The following is a 25479-nucleotide window of genomic DNA, read 5'->3' on the forward strand; positions in this document are numbered from 1 at the left end:
GGGCCATGTCACTGGCCAGACCCCTCATGCTCCCCATGGTGGTTGATGCTGTTGATGAGACGGATGCCCACCTGAGTGTGGTTGTTGGTCACAAAGACGATGTCCAAGACAACCTCACTCTTGGGGTACAGCTCCCACAGCCACCTATTCACAGCCTCCAGAGCCTGGACGGGAGGGTGGACCCTCCAGCTCAGACCCCCAGGGACTGATACCTAGAGGGGGTAGCCAGGGCTGGGGAGGTGGGGTGAGCTGGGATCCAACAGCGGGGAGAAGAGGGGAGGCCAGGGGCCAGGTTCACAGGTTCAGGGTAAGAGCTCTGCCTTTGTGGGGGTTAATTCTTGCCCAGGGCTGCAACACTAGAAGGGTGAGGGGCAGCCGAACCCAGCCCATGTTCCATGCACCAAGCTGGCCACCTGGAGTGGGGCTGCATCAGTCCAGAGGATGGTGACCTCTTATCCCCACAGCAGCTGTCCCCTCACCAAGCTGTGCTCCTGTGACATGTGCCCAGCGGGGACCCCTTGTCCTTACCCACACATCCATGGGAGTGCTTTCATCTAATGCTCATGAAGGCGCCGTGCGGCCAGGGCTGGGGCTGCCCCCTCCTTCACGAAGGGGAAGGCTGCCAGGGCTCCAGGGCTCGTTCTCGTGTTCCAGCTGGCAGCGCACAGCGCACAGTCTCCTCCTGCCCTGCTCCTGATGTGCTGCTCCCATTTGCACGGAACAAGGCTCAGGACCCGACCATGGTAACTGAGTTTTGAGGCTGGGGCTGCAGGGGTGCAGGAGAAGGGGCCGTCCCTCAGACTCCCCTGGAGGCAGGTCTCATGTGCCAGTCCCTCTGGGGACTTGGGACAGGGAGAAGGCCAGATCCATCCTCTGCCCTCAGGAGCTCAGCCCTGGGTCCCACTCAGTGCAGGCCCCAGCTGGGGAGTGAGGAAGATGCTGGCTCCCCTCTGAGGAGGACAATCTGATGGGAGGCACATGCCCTTGGGGCATCTGCAATCTCCTGGGCCATCTGGACACAACAGAAAAATGAACACAGTGTATGTAGCCAACGTGGGACTGATGCTCAACACAGCCTCAAGATGGTTTCCATTGTAAAAGGAGAGCTACGTGCCCTTAGGGAGAAGTGGTGCCTAGAAACACGACCGTTATATAAGAAAAAAAAGTCTCTCAGCTTTTCTTAGCAGCGTACGTTATTAACAGCCTGATCAACAACAATATGCTTAGATTAGATAAACCAAAGAACAGATTTTGAGATAACATACTTTCTTTTCAATTTGGGGCCAACAACTGGGACAGGCTTCAGATTTGACTCATTTCATAGTTTTCTGAAATTACTCTGATCTCCAAAACCATAAACTGCTGACTTACAGGTACCATCATGAATGCATAACCCCTGATGAAATAATTCAAGACTTAAACATATCTTAAGGGATAATTACTAAAATGTAAAACCAAGTAACTTATAATTAATACAAACAACATTTCACCTCTATTTGAGCAAGGCACAATCCCTTATTTAACAAGCCTGAGGTGAATGTCCACGACCAGCGAGGCAGCAGTAACACTCATTATTTTGATCATATTCACTATTTACACCCCATTTACATATTACATATTTACAACACATGCCCTTTTTTCTTTCCTCATACCATTATTTATGCTTCTTTTAATAAGACAGTGAGTTTCCTGTCATCATTTTCACTCAACTAATTGACCATGCACCTTTAAAATTAGCTTCTCTAGTCCCTTTCCCAATGTTGATTCTTCAAAATTTCAAGCTATGTTCATGAGCACAATTACGCATGCATAAATAACGTACTGTCCATCAGGTCCTTCCCTGTGTATCTGGTGCCCTACCTGTCCCCAACACCCCTCATTCTAGACCCAAGTTATATGAATGTGTTCCACAGAAGGCTTTTTAAAACTTTTTTTAAAATTTTACAGCTTACTAATATGATTTATATTTTAATTTCTTTCTCCACTTCAATTTCTTTCTGGTACTGTATCCAGCATCGAATCCTTGTTGGATCTTAACTGGACCCTCATTCATCCACTGAATTTCATCCAGATGAAAAATATTTCATCTCTTTGATGAGATTCTTAGCTCTTTGTGCCTTCCATTCCTTCCCATACTATTACACCTTCCACAACCCATACCTGCAACTCTAATTAGGAATGACTGGCAGGGGGGTTAGGGGGTTAGCTCAGTGGTAGTTTGAATGCTTACCATGCACGAGGTCCTGGGTTCAATCCCCAGTACCTCCATTAATTAAAAAAAAAAAAAACAGCCAAAAAAAAAAAAAAAGATATGACTGGCAGAAAGGACAGCACAGGGGAGGTTGTAATCTCAGAAAGTACTGCCTTACTACTGTCCCTTCTTTACCTAATTTTAATTCTCTATTATGTAAATATTTTAAACTTCGTTTATAATTTTGATTGTACATGACTGTGTTATGTCCTGCCTTATATACCATCTACCTTGTTTGAATGAACTAAGTCATTTAGAAAGATCCAAAACCAACTTCATCACAAGGCGTTGAAAGAGGAGTACCAGTAAGGCAGATGTGAAGATATCACTGATTGCTTTAAGCAGAATAAAAGAAACAATAAAACCATCAAAAGAGTCAGGATTTCATTTCACAGCTTTGGTGACACTGAAAGGTAGGGAGATACCAACCTGATTTCCATTTTGGTGAAGATTAACTTCCTCTGTTTTGTTAAAACTAAAACAGAGCTAAAAGTCTTTAAGAGTTTATGAAACTATCCTAAATCTCTGCCTAGCCAATGTGACCTATTTGCAAAGACTTTCAAAAATCAGGAGAAAAGTTTTTGAAAACCTAAGGATATCTTCTTATAAATATAAGCCATCAAAAAGGCAAAAATTACATTTCATTTAAAAAGTTTTTACTTGATTTCATTGAAAAATAGAAAAAGTATTTAAAATACAAATGTATAATTTAATGAAATTATGAAGCAAACATCTATGTAAGCCCAGAGGGCCTTTGTGGTAATCAAGAAAAATCCTTGCTTTTCTTTAGAGTTTTACTACCTAAGTAAGTATTCATTCCTAAACAGCACAGTGAGCTTTGCTTGTTTCAGAATTTTACCAAAATGGAAGCATACAGTGTATATTCTTTGAGTTTGGCTTCTTTTGCTCAAAATTGTGCTGTTAGGATTCATCACATGTTAGAAGTACCTCCTACTCTGCAGCTGAACTTTCCATTTTCTTAGTGGTGTTTTTTGATAAACAGACACTCTCAATTTTAAATTTATACAAATGTATCACTGTGTCTTTGTATTTAATGCCTCTGTGTCTTTTTTAAGCAGTCATTCCCTGTACAGCCTGGTGACTACAGTTAATACTATACAGCATATTAGAAATTTGCTAAGAGAGAAGATTTTTAAAGTTCATCTCAAGAAAAGCAATTTGTAACCAATTTGTGGTGATGGGTGCTAACTAGCAGTGATCATTTTGTAATATATACAAATATGGAATCATTATGTTGTACACCTGAATAGTACACTGTTGTCTGTCAAGGATACCTCAAGAAAAATAAACTAATAAAATAAAAGTTACTTCTGGAAAATGGAAGCCATTCCCCATTCCTGACCTTGAGGCCATGAAATATGTCATCTTCTCAAAGCTTACTGTTTTCCCTTATGCCTCTAGGTCTATAATCCACCTAAAGTTGACTTGTGTACATAGTGCAAAGTATGAGTCCAATTTCATTTTTTCTCCATATGGACGCCCATCATCTCCTGAAAAGCCCCTATACCATAAGTCAAGTACTCACACATGCATGAAATACTCTGAGCTCTTCATCCTGTTCCCCTGGGCTAGCAGTGCGCCACTGCCAACACACTGACTTAATAAGAAGTCTTGATATTTGAGAGCATCTTTCTACCTTATTCTCCTTTAAGAACATCTTGGCTATTCTGGGCCCTCTGCATCTCCATATACATTTTAGAATTAGCTTGTCAAGTTGCACACCAGAATAAAACAAACAAGGAAAAATTTAAAAATCTGCTTGAGATTCTGATTGAAATTATGTGGGATTATAAGCCAATTTAAGGAAAACTTGACAGTTTAACAAAATCAAGTCTTCCAATCCATGAATAATGGTGAATTTTTCCATTTGTCTTCTTTAAGGTCTCTGTATAACATTTTATAGTTTTCTTCATAGAAATCTTATATATTTTATATCACTTATTCTTAAGTACTTGATTTTTTTAAATTGAAGTAGTCAGTTATAATGTGTCAATTTTTGGTGTACAGCATAATGTTTCAGTCATACATATACATACATATATTTGTCTTCATATTCTTTTTCATTATAGGTTATTACAAGGTACTAACTATAGTTCCTGTGCTATACAAAATAAACTTGTTTTTACCTATTTCATATATAGTAGTTAATATTTGCAAATCTTGAGTTTATCCCTTACCCTTGGTTACCATAAGATTGCTTACTTAAGTACTTAATTTTTAAAAACTCCAATAAATAGTCTCTATTTTTAAGAAACTCATTTTCTAATGGGGGCTGGTATACAGAAATGCAACTGATTTTTAAATTATTGGTGTAACCAGCAACAGTAAAGACTAGAGCAGAAATAAACAAAAGAGAGAACAGAAAAACAACAGAGAAATCAAAACCAAAAATTGGTTCTCTGAAGAAATCAACCAAATTTCAAAACCTTTAGCTAGACAGAGAGACAGAAAGAGAAAGAGAGAGAGAGAGAGAGAGAGAAGTCAAACCACTAAAACCAGGGGTGAAAGAGGCACTACCAACCTTCCAGACATAGAAAAGGGACGTAAGGCAATACTACAAACAACTGTATGCCAACAAGTTAGACGACCTAGGTGAAACGGACCAATTCCTAAAAGACACTGTTATGGATTAACCTGCGTGCTCCCTCAAACTCGTATGTTGAAGATCCAACCCCCAGTACCCCAGAACATAACATTATTTGGAAACAGGGTTGCTGTAGATGTAAGCTGAAGCCATACTGGAGTAGGTGGGCCCCTAATCCAAAACCACTGGTGTCCTTACAGAAAGGGGAAATTTGCACGCACACACACATCTTGGGAAGATGAGAGAGAGGTCAGAGTGATGCGTCTGCAGACTAAGGAATGCCAAAGACCGCCAGCAAACCACCAGAAGCCAGGAAGGATACATGGACAGATGCTCCCTCACAGCCCTGGGAAGAAACCAACCTGCCAACACCTTGATTTTGGACTTCCAGCCTCCAGAACTGCGAGAACAATAAACATGTGTTGTTTCAGCAACCCAGGTTGTGGTCCCCTATTACGGCAGCCCTAGAGAGCTAATGCGGACACAAACTAACAAAACTGACTTAAGAAGAAGCAGAAAACAGGAACCTGTGAGAAGTGAAGAGGCTGAATTCTTGTTATCTTCTCACTGATCTCTAGCAGAACTGCATTATAGTTTAAAACATACTCTAGAAGAGGGGTTGGCAAACTGTTTCTGTGAAAGGTCAAACTAAGATTTTCAGGCTGTGCGGGCCACGTGTGGTCTCTGCTCCACACCCCTGTCTAAGTGTAAGCCACCCCTTCCCTGAAGCCATGTTAAGTGCGGGCCGCGGGCTGAGCCCGCTCTCCAGCTACACCGCGAAGCATGGAAGCCATCACACAGCAGGCGCGGAGCACCTTCGTCACCGTGGGGACCGCTACTGCACAGCACTATTCCTGACTACATGATTTCAAACCATGAATTTTTGAGTCTTGTTTCATGGTCTAACAGATAGTCTATGGTTCAATTTTTCATGTAAAATTAAAAAGCTTAAGGCGAAAAGGAGGATAAGAAGGGGCAGGAGAGCAACGCAGTGCCAAGGGATGCAGAGAATCAAGGGCGTATTTCCGCCCCACCCTTGTGAGATGAAGGCTCTGCACCTTGCTTTACAGGGAATCAGAGGGAGCTGCACTGATGTGGATGCTTCAACCACCTGGCCCTGAGGTAAGCCCCAACTTTGAGCCCTTATAATAATAATACGTACTGACACTTGCTGAGTGATTATTAAGTGCCAGCCACTGTCCTGATTTGTATTCATTGACTACTTGAATCCTCAACAACTGTACGCAGTGGGCACGGCCACCATCTCCTGTCGTAGAGCACCTCCTGCTGCTCTTTCCAGGAAGCCCCTCTCCGGCTCCACCTGTTTTCTCCGTCTCCCCGGGGTGGGCATCTGTTTTTTGTCAGTCCTGCACTAATCCCCTATAACCCCTGCCCCATCTTCTGCTTACAAAACACTTTTCTATTTGGAATTTGTTCCCTGTTGTTCAGAAGAGCTTGGCCCTATGATCCCCCTTCCAGAGGCCCACAACTCAGGCCAGGGCAATCTGATTACTCCGTCACCCCAGGTCGCACTGACAGGTTTGAGAAGCACCAGAGGACCTGGTGCTTGACTCATCTCCCCATCATCTGATATACAAACTCTGGCAGCTGTTCCCAGGAAATCGTGAACCTTAAGGACAATGGGGCTACCAGCACCTTCTCTGTCACTGCGAGAGCCCACAGACCCAGAGGAACACAGAAGACATGAAGAGACAGGAAGAGAAAAGGGACAAAAAAAAGAAAAAAAAAAAGAGTTCCAATAATACCACTTACACATCTAGATCCAGCCACGCTGTTTACTTGTAGACATCTGGTTATGTGAATCAACACACTCCTTTTTGTTTTGTTGGTTTAAACCAGGTGAGTTTCTTTTTGTTGTTGTTTGTTTGTTTGTTTGCTTTTTGAGGGGGAGGTATTAATGTGTATTTACTCACTTACATTTAGAGGAAGTGCTGGGACGGGAACCCAGACCCTCACGCGTGTTGAGCACGCTCTGCGGCTCGAGCTACACCTCCCCCCCACCCCCGGGGAGCTGAGCTGCTAACACGCGCTGCCCAGGGCTCCATGCACGTCTCTCAGACTTACTTTGAAGCTGCTGTTTAGGCTGCTGCCTCTGCCCTTCCAGACGCTGGTCACTGTTCAAGGTCAAACTTAACAAGGAATCTGTGAGACACTCCCAGCGTCTCCCTTTATTCTGACACTCCTGGCATTTTAGCACGGTTTACAGAGTTCTCTGTGTTCATTAATCTGAACCCACAACCCAGACAAACGGAACCATACTTCAACACGCTCCACACCATCCCAGTTTCATCTTTATTAAACCATGTCCTCTCCCTAACTCACAGCTCACCTTTAACCCACCAACCTTTAAAATTCAGTCTATACCCCAGCTCCTACCAAACACCCTTCGCCTCTAGCCTCCCCCCCGGGATGTTCTCTCCATTCTCAGAATCCCACAGTGGTTCACCTGCCGCTCTAATCACAAGCCTGCTCATCTCCTGCTGAGCCAAATTATTACCCCTTTAAGGGCAGGGTTTGCATCTTATTCATTATGTGCCACACTACCTTGCACTACTACACAATATTTGAAATACTGAATGTATTTAAAGACAGCAAATACTTATGGAGCCTCAATTACAGACACAAATTGGGTTAGACAGTACTGGCCATAAAAGTGCTATCATAAAGCATGGTCCTTTCCCAGAAGTGCAACTGTCTTATGTTCTCTCATAGACCACATATTCAGTAAGGTTTCATTTACATCATACATTTCTTGTGTGGTCACAGGAGCACCTAACTCCAAGTCAGGCACGTAATAAAAATGCACTGATTTGCACAAAGGTGACAATGCTCTTGGCTGACCACATTCATCACAAAACAAAGGGTGATCTTTAGTGTTAGGATGATGGTAATTCATTCTAATAGAATGAACTGTGCAGCTCTTGTAAACAAAGTCTATTTTATGTTTTCTTCTGGGGGAAATTGCACTGGGGGCCTCTACTGGCTGGTACACATCTACCTCCTGGTGTCTGTCACAAGTGTTTCTGCGAGCAGGGGGCCCCCTCCCTCTCCATATACCCCCCCTACCTGGCCACGGGAGGGACTGAGGGCTCAGGGGTCAGAACTGAGACTGAATGAGACTAGGAGCCCTGAAGGTCCAGTCAGATCAGGTCACTTGACCTCAGGGGAATGAGCACCGGAAAACAAGGAGAGGCGAGGTAAAGGCGCACCCCCAGGTTTGGCTGGGAAGAAGAGGGAGCTGCCATTGCCCTCCCTCATCACCCCTGCCTATGCTGGAGGGAGTTCTGACTCCCTCAGTTGCTTGGAGCTTGGAGGGCCAGGCAGTGGATAAGAAGACAGAAGCTCCACACCCGCCATCCCCACCCCGCAGGCCTGCATCACACCTCTGCAGAAGGAAACTGAGGCCTAGGCCCTGAGCCAGGCCTCACATCTCACTTGGGCCACGCCTCCCTCTCGGGCCCCAGTCCCCGCTCAGTCCCATGGGAGACAGACATACACAGGGTGCCAGAACCAAGACCTGCCCACCACAAAGGCCTAGACGGCAGAAGGGACCCTGAGAATATTGATAAATATGGACAGTAGCACACTGGAGGCAGCTGGCCAAGCCCAGGCTGGGCAGGGAAGCCAGGTCCAGCCAACCCCGAGGAACCACCACCACTCTCAGTCACTCTTGTTTTGGCTCCTGGGGGCCACGATTGGCCACATGTTCTCCCCTCTTGCCCAGCAGGAGGCTGGGGGTGCCTGTGCCAGCAGGGCCTGCCCCGACACCTCTGTTTTGTAGAGCCCAATCATTGCTCCCAAGATTAAAAACCTCTCAGCTAAAATCCTCAAAGCCTCACATAGCTGGTGCAACCCCTCTCCCCAGTGGCTCTTCTCACCACGGTCTCCTTTGGGGCCGGGTTCTCCCCACTGTCCCATGGAGCCTTGAGGAGCCAGCTCCCCACACAGTCCTCTCTCGCCCTTCTCTCCTGGGTGGCCGAAGATTCCTTTGGGTCCAGAGGGACCTGGGGGTCCCATGTGTGCAAAACTCCCAGGGATGCCCATGGGACCAGGAGGTCCAGGAGGACCCATGAGCCAGTGGCTGATGGTCTCAGTGAAGGTGTTGGACAGAAATGGATCCTCATGGCTGGCAGATCCAGGCGGATCATGGTCCAAGAGGGGTTGGGGGTCTAGGGGCCTAGGTGGCCCTGGAGGGCCTGGAGGTCCCCTCTCTCTAGGGGCACCCATAGCTCCGGGCTGGCCAGGGCTCCTTCGGGGCCCTGCAGACCTGGCAGGTCCCTCATCCCCATTGGCCCCAGCTGCCAGGGTCTCCTTTTGGGCCAGTGGGCCCAGGAAGCCCCTAGGTGCCAACTCAGTCATCTCCATGAACAGTGAGGCCTTCACATTTTCTCTGGAAGCTTCCATCCCCAGGGCTGCCCTGGGCAGCTGGGGAGCCCCAGATCAGGGTGGGGTTCTTGGGAGCAACTGGGGTCGGGGCAACTGGGGTCAGGGGCACTGCCCACTTGGTGGCAGTCAGCACTGCCACCTTGGCCTCCAGCAGCTTCAGCCGCTCCATCCGCTCTGACACTTTGCTGCAGTTGAGACAACCTGAGAAGGCTATGGGCCAAAGTGCCATCCGCCACACAGTGCTGCCCAGCCACCCGGGCTCCATGGGGCCAGAGGAGCTTGAAACTTCCCCACAGCTTGCCCCCAAGTGCCCGGGGCAACACCTCCACTCATGGGCTATCACTGTCTTGTATGTTGCCTTGTGTGCGGGTCTCACCACAGTTCTGTAGCTGTTCCCAGGGCAGCTCAGAGTCCAGGGGCAATTCTGCAGCACTCGCTGAAGGTAGGTGCCATTCTGCACATGGCACGAGACGGCGCAGGTCACCATGAATGAGCACCAGTTCCTGCGTTCAGAGAATGGGATCCCCGACGCGCCACGCGATGCTGCCCCCAGCAAGCAGCAGCCTGAAGCAGAGCAGCATCCAGCGCCCCCAGCCTGGCATCTCCACCCTTGTCCCTGGGATGCACAGATCCCGGTTTCAGGCCCCCAGTGCAGCAGCAGGAAAGCGGCCAGGAGGCGGGGGCAGGGCCCAACAAAGTCTATTTTAAATCAAAATAATTCTCAGCCATCTTTTAAAAATTAGGCACAGTGACTTTCATACACTAAAAATTAAAACTATATATAAAATTTAATCTAAATCCTATTTAACAGGTATGTGTCATTTCCAAAATATTTTTAATATTAACATAGAAAACATGGGACAAACCAAAACTAACCTTAGGTCCTGAATGTAAGGTCAGAAAACTTTCCATAACAGTCAATGTACCTAAAATAGGAAGAAAATGGTAAAGTAAAATCAAATAAAAATCTACTGACCCAGGACAAATAATAATAATCTATTCTTATTTATTTAAGGAACATTTTTATTAAGCCTACAGCTGATATAATCATAAAATCTGCACTTACAACAGTATTAATAGGTTATTGTAAACAGACTTAAGAAAGAACTAAAACCAGGTAAATTGTCAAAAAGAGAGTAGTTTAGCATAAACTGACTGTCGGTACTGACAAAAGCTTTTCTAGTATTCAAACTGACAGTGCTGAAAGTCTCTTCCAATAAGGCAACACTTCAGCTCACTCATTCTGGAAGGCCATAGGTTCTCAAACCCACAACCATGGGAATTATTCTATTTTCCAGTATGAGAGTTTTCAAGAAGACTTATTAGTAGTGACTTACAATGAATGTACAGAAAACCTACCAAAATGGGCCTTTGTGATGACTTATAAAATGCTACAGGAAGGCTGTTTTAATTAAATAAAAATATAATGAGTGAAAAATAAAAATAGAAAACCAAGACCAGAAAAAAGCTGAGAAATCAATTAACCATGGGGACTAATATATAGAGATAGTGGTTTAAGTATTTAATTAATAATTTTTGAGCGTATCAAGAGCAGTAAGACATGAAGAAAAACGTAACAGACCAGCTAATTCTCAAAATCTGGTAAAACGAAATGTATTAATTTCTTAAGAGACAATGTTACTAGTTTTTTTAAGTCCAAGAGAAAATTAAAGCATGGGGCCTTAGGAAGTTCACGCTGAGCCAGGTAATGAATGACCACATCATCAACAATGACGTGACAGTAGAAGAGAACCAAAGCCACATAAATGCTGCTAGCCTGACCACTGAGGAAAACTAAGCCTAGATCATTAAAATCAACTCCCTAGAGATGATTCTGAGGGTTCAGAGAACGTTGCCTGGGAATATGGCTCTGTGAGATAAGGCTCTCCACAGAAAGAACCTGCGCCACCTAAAGCAGTGATAATAAAGATGGGAACTACCTGCAGCAGACATCAGCTAGGGGGCGCCAGGCCGCGGGGCCCCCCCCAAACCCGGGCTAGAAGCTCACATGGCCTGCCGCCCCCAGGACGTGTTTCTCATGATCTGGTGCCACAAGACCGCCATCTTCACTGGCTCTAGGCAGTCAAGCATCGTGTTCCAGCTGAAGTGCAGTGTCCAGGGCATCCTCAAGCGGCCAGTGGATGACCAGCTATTGGATGACAGCAAGACATTGGGCGAAGTGTGGCTTCACCAGCCAGACAGCATGGCTGCAGGCAGGCCCCAATAAAAGAGATCTGGATGTCTGCCCTGTTGCTGCCTCTTTCTGCGCACCCTCACTGGGATGGGGCCCACTCCAGCCCACTCCTCAGGCCTACCAGGCTGGCCTGCTGGACAAGCCCTCTGGATCCAGCTATCCCTCAGGCCAGCCTTCAGGCTCCTCCCCCAAAATCAGCTGGGGTAGTTAAAATGTTTTCAGTATCTGGAAACAAAGTTTTAAATCCGCCATCTTGCTTCTCTGAGGGAAAACAAATCTTAAAGTAATATTTCTCCCTTAAAAAGAAAATGACATATTCAAAATAAAAACTATCAAATATTTAAGAATAACCTCTATTAAGAAATACGCAGGCCCATCATGAAAAAAAGCTAAACTTTTTAGTAATTGGAGATTTTTAATAAATGGAAATATACCAGATTCATGGATTGGAAGACTACATAAACATTTTAAAGATGTTCACTTCATGCCCTTCTCTTTGCTGGGCATGATGGTTCCAGCGTTCCAGCATTAAGTACGATGACTACTACGTTCTGGCATTGACTGTGTTAGGCAAGTGTTCTATTGCTCAATTTCTAAAAGTCAAAAGTTAGTAAATGGCATGAATTTTCAAATCATTTATTGAAATGTGCATGTAGCTTTTTGCCTTTGATATTCTGATGTGATTATGTAACTTCCTAATAAACCTTGGCCTTGATATATTATTATTTTAAAATGACATTGGAATTTTAGTATTTTCTTTTTACTATTAATTTCACAAGCAAGACTGATTTGTAGCTTTCTTCTTTGTGCGTTTGTGTGTGTGTGTGTGTGTGTGTGTGTGTGTGTGTGTGTGTGTGTGTGTGCGCGTGCGCACACGCGTACTGTGCTATCTTTGCTGGTCTTTTCAATATAAAATGGAACAGTTTCCATCTTTTTAAGCTCTAGTATGCTTTATACAAAACTGGACTTACTTGCTTCAAGTCATTTTCTAGATGGACACTTTTTATATATGCACATTACTAATACCCATTATTTTACTGTAAGAGTAATTTTTCCAGTCTTTTTGTTCTGATTTTTTCCATTTTTAAATTGTCTCCATTTTATAAATGAGGAAAAAAGATGTCAAAAACTTTGTTCAATACTTTCTAGCTTTGTTGGTTAAAAAAAACTAAAACTTCTAATTATAGTATCTATATAAAGTATACTTTAAGATGTATTAATTCCTAAACAAAGCAAGCTAGAATGCATAATGCCTGCTGAATTTTTTTCCAGAAAGTTTATAGCTGTAACCACAACCAAACTGAAACAATGGATAATTCCTTAATTGGAACACTTACAGGACTAACCATATCTCAAAAAACAACAGTGTCAATAGCATTTCTAATAAGTATAGCTATATTAAAAACAGAGCATGTGTTTAACACTCCCCTTTTATAGTTGTTTCTTTTCCCAAGCAGATTTTAGTTCATCACAGTTACAAACGTGAAGTCTTTCTATTTCAAATTCCGTGACTGCTTATTAATAAATAATTACCATCCATTCTATTTTTGGGATCTATTACTCCCAGATCTGCTGGAATGCAGTCAGAGCCACTGCTTCCAATGACATAAACTTCCTTTTCTACAGCTTTCTCATGATACTTTCAATATGTTAGTTCCAGAAACTAAACATTCAAGAAAAAAAATCTGAATCAGAGCTTTACAGAAACATCTAGACCAAAATTAAAATATTTAAGAACAAAGCAATTAAACTTTTAAAATGCTAACCAAAATGGCTCTACAGCAAAAAAAATAAGGGCTTTCAAGGTAGTAAGACTCAAGTTCACACCTTAAATCCATCACCTACTAAACTATAGAATTTATTTACAAATCACTTACATGGGCTACTATATTAATATACATTAAACATACATAAAATGGAAACAAAGTTGAGATTAAAATAAATACAACTCAAAATTCTATTTCCTTCCTGTACCCAATAAATCCCTTTGGGTAATCTTTACACAGAACCATCTGAAATTCATTTAGAGGTTTCCTTGTCCTTTCTCTTGGTCATTTTACCTCCAAATATTCCAAACTGGCCAGCAGTCCCCTGTGCTAGAATCACCTGTGCCACTCATTAAACATGCTGGTTACTCAGTCCCTCCCCAAATTCCCCAGTAACAGGTTTTCTGGGGTAGATGCCAGTAACCTGCATGTGCAGTGAGCCCCACAGGTGCTTCTTTGTCCATTAAAGGAGGAGACTCACCCCCCCAGACATGCTCCCTGGAAAATCTCACTTGCTGTCCTGACTCCAGCTACATCATGCCAATGGCTTCCGGCTTCTCTCTCCAGAGCTGCACACTGATGAAGGTGCCATATCTGTGGCCTCTGTTACAAAAGTCAGAGGACTCACAAGAGTACAGGACCTGGGGCAAAATCAATTTCACTTTGGCTTCATTTTCCCTCCACTATTTTCTCTTCAGCCAAGTTTCCTCACTTACTTAAAAAAATAATTCCACTATTTTGTATGCATTTCCTGTCTTAATTCAAAAATATCTAGCAGACACCTCAGTTTCAGCATGTCCAAAATCAGAATCATCTTTCTCTTAAAACCAGCTTTTTTCTCCTCCAGTTCCTGGCATAGGAGACAATAAATAATGTTTAAAAGCAATCATTCAGTCGTTTCTGTATTTTATGATAGAATGCTTGTTTACATATGCCTGACCAGGTTTACAGATATCATCTGATTCTCACTAAATAAACTGTCACAGATCAGAGAAACGAGTGAAAAAACAAAACAAAACAAAACAAAAACCCTGCAAAAAACCAAATTATGACCCCCACCTGGCAAAGTTAGCACATCTACCCCTGGGAGTATAACTCATATCACAAAGTGAAAACAGACATGCATGTAGCGCTTAGGGGTGAGCAGGTTTTGGGGGCAAAAGCTAGAGATGCCCATGAATCATCCACATGGAACCAGCCAGATGAAGGTAGCTAGATCCACCAGCCCGGAGTTTAAGGGGCAGGTTCTCACTGGGAATAACTTAATGTGGCATCACTGACATATAGTATTTATAGCCAAGGCTTTCGGATCTTTCTGACATAATCCCAAGAAATGCATTTCACATAGCAGCTCCATGCACGAATATATCTAGCTGGAACAAAGTGTTCATGAACTGGTCATTTACCAGTATTATGTGTAATTCACCCTATTTTCTATTTCAGTTTATCTGATACTTCCTTTTTAATGCCTGGTCTCAACCCACTGAATTGATTTCACAGTTTAAAAAATACTGGCTCGTGGGGGAGGGTACAGCTCAGTGATAGAGCATGTGCTTAGCATGCATGAGGTCCTGGGTTCAATCCCCAGTGCCTCCATTCAGGAAAAAGACGTATAAAAATTTTTAAAAAATACTGGCCCAGTTACAGTTTCTGTGTGTGATGATGAAAAAGTTCTGGAAATAAAGTGCTGACAGTTAACACAGCATTGTGAATGCACTTAATGTCACTGAAGTATATACTCAAAAATGCTTGAAAAGGTAATTTTATTTTATGTATATTTTACTGCAATAATAATAATAATAATATTAAAAAGTGGTCAGGAAGTATAAACAGAGAAGAGATTCTAAGGCTTAAGCTCTGAAGTCTCTGGCATTTGGAGGAGGATAAAAAGATCCAAAAGAGGAGACGGAGGCAAAGCTGGTGGATAAAAAATAGCTAGGAGAGGGCAAGAATTCAGGGCCATGTGAGGAAAGGAGAGAGTGATGGACTGGGCTCAATGCGGGGAGACAGGACTCAGAAGAGGACTGAGAACTGCTGATGGGATGTGACAGGGGTACCTGGGCAGAGCAGTTTCATTTGAGGAGGAAGGATAAAAGCATCTTAAAAGACTCCTTTGAGATAGAGGAGGAGGTGGGGAAGGAGAGACAGTAAGTAAAGGGAGCCCTTTCCAGGAGTTTGCTAGATGGCAGTAGTGGGAGGAGTGTGGAGAACTAAGGGAGGTTTTTCTTACAATGGGAGAGATAATCCCATGTTTGTATGTTGAGGGAAATAACCCAATTGAGAGGGAGAACATGATGATAATTGTAAAGCTGTAAACATGAAGGCTTTGAGTCCCATGCCCAGTAGAAGCGGGTTCAGCGCCCTGCGATGAGAGGTGAGAGGAGTCAGGGTGCGATGCAGGTGGGCGGGTAGGAAGACCTGGGGTAGGAAGAGGAGGTCTCTTCTGACAGCTTCTACTGTCACAGTGAAAAGTAAGAAAGAAAATCACCGGATAAGAGTGCGGAAAAAGAAACGGGATGCTAAAAGTGTGGGGAAAAGAAGTTATAAAACTGCTGCTTCAGAGAGTAGGAGAGAATCGCCTAGAGAAACAGACCAGGACTGCTGGAGGTGCTGAGGCCCTGGGGGAGGCTTGTCCCCACGTATTTAAAGTGGGACCAGTCAGCAGGGGGATATGCAGGTACAGAGTGAGCAGGGAGCTGGAATAACCAGGGCTGGGGTTTTTCCAGGCACTGGGAAGGGAAGGACTAGGGAGCTGGCTGAGAAGGTACGTAAGATAGTGATTCAAGCAACGAACTACAGAACCACATCCTAAGCTAGTTAAGAATGAAATAAATCTAAGTAAACAACAATTTAAATACATTTTTACTTGATAACAATCATAAAGACCTTTCTGCTTACATTTTTCAAATTATCAATAACTTTCAGATGCTTAGTTTTCAAATGTTTTGCCACTTGTGGTAGCCTCCTCAGAGAAGTAAACGTCACCAACATTCACCCTGTTCCACGGACCAAAAGTGTGCCCCTCGCATCCAGTCCAATAGCAGAAGCTATGATTCTCCTCTCAAAACACCTGAACTCAGCCACTTCTCAGCACCTCTAACACTCCTGCCCTGTGCTTGGCTTACTTTGACCATCCACTCTTGGTCCTCTACCATCTACTTTTCTTCTCAAAAGCCAAAGAATCTCAAAACTGTAGATCAGATCATGCCCTTGCTTTCAACCATTCAATGAGTCTGTCACATTTAGAAGACAGTTCAAACCCTGATCTTGACCTTTCAGACCTAATGACCTAGCTCCAGAGTACCTCTCCATCTAACTTCCCACCTCTCTGCCCAGCTCACCCAACCACACTGGCCTCTGGCACATTCCTCGGTCTTGCCAAGCAAATGCTTACCTCAGGACCTTTGTATCTGCTCTTTCCTGGAAGACCCTTCTCTTCAAATACTCAGGTGGTTTTCTCCCTCACTTCATTCTGGTCTACATGCAAATTTCAATTCCTCACAGAGACCTTCCCCGACCATCCATCTAACAGAGACTGATGTGCCAATCTCTTTACCTCCTTTCCCTGTTTTATTTTTCTCCAAAGCACTTGTCACTACCTACTGCTTCAACCTTATTTCTCTGTCTCTCCCACTGACTGAAGGCTCTGTGAGGGATTTTTGGTTTTAGGCACATTATGTTCCTAGACTAGTGCAGTGTACATATAATAAACATTCAAGAAATATTTTTTGCATAAATGAACAAGTCCTTTTTTAACCTCTGTACATATTTTAACATATATACTGGTACAGTAATACAGAATGTAATTAGAAATAAATAAATTTAGATTAGGGGTATATGCTCAAACTTTTTTTAAAAAGTCTGGCAATTATAGCTGTAGCCACTAAATAAACCAGCATGCATTCCTTGAGTCTGGTGTCATTCTCTCTCTCAGGAGACCTTGGTCATATTCATTTGCTTGTCACAAGAAGTGAGAATTCCCCATATGGGATTAAGGCGCTGAATCAACTCTTCTGTCCCCTGCCCTTATGTTTCTCTGGAATATAAAATACCAGATTCTGCTAGAAATGAATAGGTTGTTCTGATAAAAAGAGAGGCTGATTACTTACCTGTCCTACACAATTGAGGACAACTGTTGCCGGTGTAGCCATTTCATCAAGTGAGGCTAGACTGGTGATATCACAAATTATTATTCCAACTTCAGATGACAGTATTGGTCTTCCTAAAATAAGAAATAAATTGTCTTAAGCAAATCCTGATACAGTATTAGATTTCCCAGATCTTCTTTTCATAGTAACCAGTGATGGTAAATTTACTAAATATATCGAAAGCTAACTCTCCCTCTCAAACAAAAGACGAAAGGGTTTTTAACCAGGTAATAAAAAAGGAAAAGACTATGAGGAAAATGGAGTTAATTCTAAGGATTGCTAAAAAACATTACTAACCTTTAAAAGAAAATCTAACATAAGGAACATGTAAATGGCGGGCCTTCTAATTTAGAGGTCTCGCTATCGGCTAACGGGACTGCTGGAGAATTCTTACAAGCAAAAAATAAATTAAAAATAAAGCTTCAGGAATGTTATCAGTAAAACTCTGAAGCATTCTCTCCCATCTCCAAAACACAAGGCAAAGTACAAACAATTCCAAAGAAACCAGCGCTCCACTTTCGTTTCCATCAAATAACGAGTGAACTCCAGCCCCACCAGCTACTAAATGGGATGGAGCTGGGAAAGGAAAACCTGAAGTTCTCACTATTTCCCCAGCGGGGCTCCCCAAGTAAAGGAAAAACTCAAGCTGCGAGATTCAATCTGTTTTTCTGTTTGATGTAGGGAGCGAAACAAAGCTGACACTACTGAAGCACCGCTCCCCTCCTCCCGGCCTCCAGCAGGGCTGGGGAGACGGAGGGGCGCTGCGGGAGGAGGGACGCCCATTTCCGGCGCCCTGAACCCCTCAGTCCCGAGAAGGGGGCTCCTGGGGGCGAGCGGCGGCGGTGGCGGCGGGGCCGAGCCCGGGCCCAGCCCGCCCCCCTCACCCGGCTTCACGGCAACCTCTCCGGCACTCGCCGCAGCTTCTCCGGGGAGCGGCCCGCGCGGCCCACGGCAGGTGGGAGGTCCGCTCCGGGACACCTGCTCTGTCATGAGCTGGCCGGTAAAGTCAGAGGCGCCGAGCACCGCCAGGCGGAAAGGCCTCTGCTGCGTCGTCAGGGTAAGCCCACAGCGATGCGAGGCCCGGGCAGACTGCGACCACGCGCCTGCGCCTCAGGCAGCGACCCGGGTACCGGGAGCAGCAGCCCCTCCGCCTGCGCGCCGCCGCGCCAGAGCCTCGCCCACGGCCACGCCCACTCCGCCGGGCGCCCACGCCCACCTTCAGGCAGCCACCCGGTACCGGGTGCAACAGCCCGTAAGCCGTGGGCGCCGCGGTCTCCCCCGCCCGCGCTGCCGCGCCAGAGCCCCGCCCACGGACGCGCCCACCCCGCCTGGCGCCCGCTCCGTCCCCGCGCCTCCTCTCGGGGGCTTCCCGTACTGGTGTCTGCGGTCTTGGCTCCGCGGCTGGTGCGTGTCCGGGGCAGGGGGGCAGGCAGGACCTGACAGCGGCCCATCGTCGCCCGGTCGTGGTTCAGGCACAGTTCTGCCGGCCCCAGGCATCGCATCTTCCCGCCTGCCTGAAGGCTGGAGCGGGCGGCAGCTGTAGCCAGTTAATGTGGTTGCAAGAGGGGGTTGCGCAACCAAAGAATTCATGAAAACCTCTGATGGCCGAAGAGTCTACACCCGGAACCCCATCCCTTTTAAAATTTTTATTTGGACTTTAGAATTACGTTGTCCAAGGAGTGTCTACGGAGCCTGATGGAGGTGGTGGGTGGACGTGGGGTCTGGGGTTTCCATGGATCGCCTCCGCGCTCTCTCCAGGCCCCTGCTTCCACCGCCCTCTTCATGGCCTGTGACAGTTATTGGTGAAGCTCCGTGGGGAAGTAACCCCCAGAGCTAATTTTTATTTTGCAAATTATATAAAAGAACATTTAATGTTCATACGCGTTATTCTTTTTACAGTGCCTTGTAATAAAGTACAATGAGAACAAAGATCAGTTTTTAAAGCTGATGACTGAACAAGTACTAAACGGGAATATTCAGTCTAACAACAATGTGGTGGAAAAAATTAAGGCGTTCACTGAACAGTATTTTAAATCTGAGTTGATTTTGCGGTGTGGTTGCAAACAAAACTAACACAATCTAGGCTGCCTTGGCAAGAATTTACTGGCCAGGTCAAGGAGGTAATGGTTATACAGATTCTGCGCAAAGCAGGTCACCTAAAATATTCAACTTACTTGTGAATTTCTGTTTTCATCGGGGTTAAGATACATTACAAAGTCATCAGCTAACCAAGATAAACCAACTAGTAAGAGAGTCATGACTGGAATTCAGATGTTTCTAGCTCTTTCTTATTCATTTTTTCATTTAATTATGTTTTTAGTTCTTGTAAGGCATTTAGCTTTGGAATAGAGACCCTTGAACAACTTAGCCAGAAGAAAGCATAAGACAGACATCAACAAAGACATGAATTTCTACATATGCAAATTAAGAAAACCTAAAATGAATATCAATACAGAGAACTTGAAACCAAAAACTTGGTTTCATAAAGATTACAGGCTCTGGCAAGATTAACAGAGAAAAAAAGTGGATACAGTTACACATAATTTTAGAAGTACAAATTTGAATATAACTAAAATTACTCCAGAAAATTAAAAAATAAGAAAAATTATGAAAACTTTACACACAATAAATATAGAAATAAGTAAATTCTAGAATAATGAAAATTAATAAAATTGACTCCAAGGAGAAAAAATCTAAAAGTCACATGAACTTTAAGAGCAATTGAATCAGTAGTCCAAAAAAAAAATCTTCTCATAAAGATAACATTAGGTCTATTTTACTTACAGTTGAGTTCAATTGATATTTAAACCTTAAAAAATGCTACAATCTTACACAAGCTTTCCAGAGAACAGAATCATGAGGACTACTAAAGTAATTTTATGTGGCTTGATATGCATGAAATCAGGGAGCTATGAAAAAGGAAATCTCCATCCAAACTAACTTGTGAAAATAGATGCAAACTTCCCATCCAAAGCACAAACAATCAGAATCCATAATGTAGAAAAATGGTAAAACTAAACTGGCCACTTTGCTTTTATGACAAGAGTTCAATGGTGGTTTAATATTTAAAAATCAGTTTAAGTAATTGACAATATTGACTGATTAAAGGAGAGGGGGAAAAGCTATCTCAGTAAGAGTCGGGAAAAAACTATCGCAATAAGAGTCAGGAAAGAAATAGATAAAATTAAGTAATGATGCATGATGTTTTAAAAAATATTAAATTAAGATTGGAAAAGCACCACTTTATCTATTAAGAGTATCTACACAGAAATGAATAGTGTATATATCTTATTTAATATAAAATATTGAAAGAATCCTTTAAGCTCACAAACAATTTTCACTGTGACCACTTTTATTTAACATCATACTGGAAGATTTGGTCAGATATAGAGATTGAAAAGAAAGGAACAAATCTGCCATTTATAGGTGATATGATTATCTGCTTTGTGAACTGAGATGATAAATTATTAACAGGTGAACCTAGAAAGGAACTGTATACAAAATTAATATTAAAAAGTATTTTTTTACATCAGCAAAAATCAGTTAAAACAGCACTTTAAAAATAAGTCCTTTAGTAATAAATAATAAAAGTACCATAGATAGACTCTATATGGAAAAACAAAGGGCCAAAATAATCAAAGGAAATCCTAAAAGAAAGATGGAGATGGAGTTTTAATCAAAACTTATCTGATACAAAGACTTAGGACTCATTTTAAAAAAAGAAATGATGACTGAGACAAAATGCTATTGGTATGAAAATAGATTTTGAAAGATTGATGGAATCTTGATGGAAAAATTGATGGAAAACATAGCCTAGAAATATCCCATGCATGTATGGAAACTTGACTTTGAACAAAATAAATATTGCAGATCAATGACAATAGAATAGACCATATGATAAATGCTACTGGTACCACTGGTTATCTAAAGAGAAAAAAGCAAACATCTCTGTACCCCGACTTCATATTATACATCAAAATAAATTCTAGCTGAGACAAAGTCTACAATTTTAAAAATCATACTAAAAAAACTTCAAAGGCATTATCTTGGAATTTTTGCTTTTGACTGTGATTGAATAAACCTTTCTGAAACAACAAGAAAACGTGAGAAAGAGTGTGAAACAGTAGTTTCACTGCACAACAGATAGTGTATGGCTGTGATCCCTGAGAAAAGAGAAACCAATGAGGCGAGGCTTACAGTAGCCCAGAGTGTTGCCTGGGTGCAGTTTCTGAAGTGATGTGCACTGAGGGAAAACCCAGACAGCACTGTCTGAAAGAGGAGGACTGGAGCTCAGGAAGTCCCAAGAAGCTAGAGACTGTGGACCAGAATATTAGAGAAGAGGAAGCTGAACAGAGACAGAGACAGAGAGAGAATCAATGCAGATATCTGTGAAGGTGTAAAAGGGAACATCTAGCCTAGCTAAGTACTGAGTTGGATGGAGAACACTACCTACCTAAGGCTGGTGGAAAACCACCAAAAAGCAGGAAGAGAAGCAGTTCCTGGAGCTAACACTGAGCTGGTAACAGCGTGTTTTCCCACCACCTAATGGGGAACGGCTTCATAACAGAGAGGACCGCAGTAAAGCACCCGGAGAGCTCTGCCCTAGTGGAGGGGCTAGGTTAGCCCCAGACTCCAGCCTGTATACGTTCACCTTCGCAGATCTTAAAAGCAAGCCTTAAAAGAAACCAATTTATTCCAAAACTGCAAGTTAGAACAAAATCTGATACTCCTTAATTAATTACAACAAAACTCGGCACCCAACGATGTAAAACCCATCATGTCTGGCATCGAATAAAAAATGACCAGCCATGTAAACCAGCAGGGCTGTATGAAGCATAACCAGGAGGAAAATCCTGGTCGATGAGAAAAACATACCAAGGTACATCAAAATCAAATTATTAAAAAAAAAACAACAGTGGTAGAGATAAAGAGAAAATCTTAAAAGCAGCCAGAGATAAAAAGACACAACATGTACAGCAGAACAAAAATATGAAAGATAGAAGATTCTTGTCGGGCATCACACAAGCCCAAATGAAGCACAGAGATATTTTAAAGTACTGGGGGAAAGAAACGACAACAATAACAAACAAACAAAAAGCATTAGTCTCGACTATTTCCCAGACCAAATCACCTTTTAAAAAGTGAAGGCAAAACAGTTTCTCAGAGCAATAAAAGCTGAGATACTTTTTCACCAACACATGTAGACTAGTAGAAATATGGAGTTCTGATAAAAGGAATATGACAGCAGATGGAAAGTTGTCCCTACAAAAAGACGTTAAGAGTAACAAAAAAGGTAAATAATAATGCTTTCTCCACGGACTGCCACCTACAGCAGGACCTCAGGCTTGTCACCTCTTCAGCCCTAGGACTTAACACAATGACTATTGAGTGACCAACAAAACAAACAAAGTTAAAATAGAAATTTGGATACTCTGTATGAACCTTTATTTGGAATTGTAGAACAGAAGACCATGCAACCCCCATTCCTTATCTCAGAACTAAAGAAAGCAAAATTGACATCACTTTGAAAGAGTTTTAATCAAATCTTAATGTAAGACTTTGCATTTTCACTATATCCTTTTCAGTAAAAATTTACACCCATGTTCCATGCACAGCTCAGAGGAGAACTACAGGGAAGCAATGGAACTCTGGAACTGAAAAAACAGCCTAGTTACTAGCCCGAGTCCTTGTGGGACAAACCCCCAGGGTGCTGGCCTCTGCCACTTGGAGGGGACCAGGCCCACCAGCTGTTGTCACTGTAGTTTACTGGGGTAGTACTATGCCATTTCTGAACCTGTTGTGGCCAGAGTGTTCTTTCTGTAGCGGGTTTTTATATCTCACCCAGTGTATATGTTGTGCCATTGTTGTTGGCAGTGGGAAAAGGGCAGGATGGTGGGGAAGGATGGGACGCAGACATGGAGAGAAGGAAGGTGGCCACTGGGGAGCCCAGGAGAGAGGCCCGGGACAGATCCCTCTCTCACCCTCAGAAGATACCAATCCTGTGGCTTCAATAGCAAACAAACACTTTATTTCCTCTTCTCATTTTCATGAGAAGAGACTGAAAGCTGCTGTTTATGCAAGGGGCTGCCCTGGTCAGTTGTTTTCAGTGTTTTGGTCCTTATGCCTTTCGCAGATCTGATTGAGATGGTGGATCTCTTCCTTATTAGTTTTGTAGTCTTAGACACGTACCATAATTTAGTTGAGACTTGTTTTCATTATCTGCAAATTGAGAGTTCCAGCACCTCCTTAGCATTGTGCAAAGCCCTCAAAACTGCCCTTAGCACACAGAACTATTCAGTAAATGTCAATTGCTTTGTGAATTTCTGTGCTCCCATGCTGCAGTAATTTACATCAGAGGTAATCTTTGTATCAGTTGAAAGACATTTGTTAAAGAGCACTTTGTCCCCTGCTTGTTATTGCTATCTCATAGAGCATCTAGAGGTTGTAAAGACAAGGTAGCATTCAAAATAAAAATGGACAATACAGAAGGTAATTTTAGCACATAAGTGGATTATGTGACTTAAACAGCAGCTTTGCAGCAACGTGAATATTTTAAATCAGTTATCGAGCTTCCTGGGAAACCTGCAGAGTGTTTTGCACTTTATCTTGAAGGCACCAAAATAAAGCTAAGAAGTATCACTGCAAGTCTTTCCACGCATGTGACATAAATGTCTAACCATTGCTGCTTCACTAAAGACCTAGTATTTACAGGGATTTAAGATTTCTGCCTGGGGAGAGGGGGAGGGTATAGCTCAGTGTTAGAGTGTGTGCTTAGCGTGCACGAGGTTCTGGGTTCAATCCCCAGTACCCCCATTAAAATAAACAAACAAACAAACCTAATTACCCCTTCCAAAAAAGAAAAAAACAAACAAAAAATAGTAAATTAAAAAAAAGTTCTTCCTATCAATAGCTGATGAGAGAAGTACATTTTTTAGGCATAATAAACAGCATCAATGTCCTGCAGCTGTAATGGAACAAGTTAAAACTGAGGTTGTTAAGGTGGACCCCAACTTGATACCAGTGGTATCCTTATAAAAAGGGGGAATTTAGGGACAGACACCTCTACAGGGAGAGCACCCTGGGAGCATGAAGACAGCCATCTACAAGCGAAGAAGAGAGGCCTAGAACAGATAATTTTCTCCCAGCTTTCACAAGGAACCAACCCTGCCAACACTTGACTTTGGACTTGCAGCTTCTAGAACTGTGAGCCAATGAATTTCTGTTTTTTAAGATATTCAGTTTATAGTATTTTGTTATGGCAGCCCTAGCAAACTAATAAAACCCTTATTTTTAAAATACCATAATTTTCATTTTGTTTTAATTTATCATAAACAAAAGGCTAATCTAATATCTAAAGAAGTTATAGAAACTGATAAAAGACTAACAGTTCAACCAAAAGTGAGAAACAGATGTGAACAGTTCATAGAAAAGGAAATACAAATGGTTCCTAAGAGAATGGAACAGTATGCAATCTGACTCATAGTACAACTACACTGAGAAATCACTTTTCATTCAGCTTAGGAAAATAACAAAATAGCAAAATGGGTAGCACACAATTACTGATATTTTATTTATTTATTTATTTTAACATTTTTTATTGATTTATAATCATTTTACAATGTTGTGTCAAATTCCAGTGTAGAGCACAATTTTTCAGTTATACATGAACATACATATATTCCTTGTCACATTTTTTTCTCCATGAGCTACCAGAAGATCTTGTGTATATTTCCCTGTGCTATACAGTATAATCTTGTTTATCTATTCTACAATTTTGAAATCCCGTCTATCCATTCCCACCCCCCGACAGCTTGGCAACCAAAGGTTTCTATTCTGTCTATGAGTCTGTTTCTATTTTGTCTTTATGCTTTGGTTTTTTTTTTGTTTTTTTTTTTTTTTCACATTCCACATATGAGCGATGTCATATGGTATTTTTCTTTCTCTTTCTGGCTTACTTCACTTAGAATGACATTCTCCAGGAGCATCCATGCTGCTGCAAACGGCATTATGTTGTCGGTTTTTATGGCTGAGTAGTATTCCATTGTATAAATATACCACATCTTCTTTATCCGGTCATCTGTTGATGGACATTTAGGCTGTCTCCATGT

The 25479-nt window shown here is 42.8% G+C and overlaps 1 long non-coding RNA gene and 1 pseudogene across 8 annotated transcripts in view; both read right to left on the reverse strand.

Annotated features, from left to right (window-relative positions):
- LOC105075565 (uncharacterized) overlaps positions 1–18670 on the reverse strand; it is a 60858-nt gene extending 42188 nt beyond the window's left edge. For 3 of the 8 annotated variants that reach the window (XR_012511176.1, XR_012511177.1, XR_012511175.1), the window contains exons 1-3: positions 18256–18659; positions 17333–17445; positions 10140–10189 (exon numbers count right to left, since the gene is read on the reverse strand). This is a non-coding gene — a long non-coding RNA (uncharacterized LOC105075565). Of the gene's footprint in view, positions 1–528; positions 1013–10139; positions 10190–17332; positions 17446–18255 lie in introns of all 8 variants that reach the window. The other 5 variants (XR_012511178.1, XR_012511183.1, XR_012511180.1 and 2 more) reach the window with 5 other exon arrangements.
- LOC141579573 (EMI domain-containing protein 1 pseudogene) lies at positions 1020–10114 on the reverse strand (annotated as a pseudogene).
- Positions 18671–25479: the final 6809 nt, after the last annotated feature.

The sequence above is a fragment of the Camelus bactrianus genome, chromosome 13 (genome assembly GCF_048773025.1).
Source record: "Camelus bactrianus isolate YW-2024 breed Bactrian camel chromosome 13, ASM4877302v1, whole genome shotgun sequence".
Taxonomy (NCBI): domain Eukaryota; kingdom Metazoa; phylum Chordata; class Mammalia; order Artiodactyla; family Camelidae; genus Camelus; species Camelus bactrianus.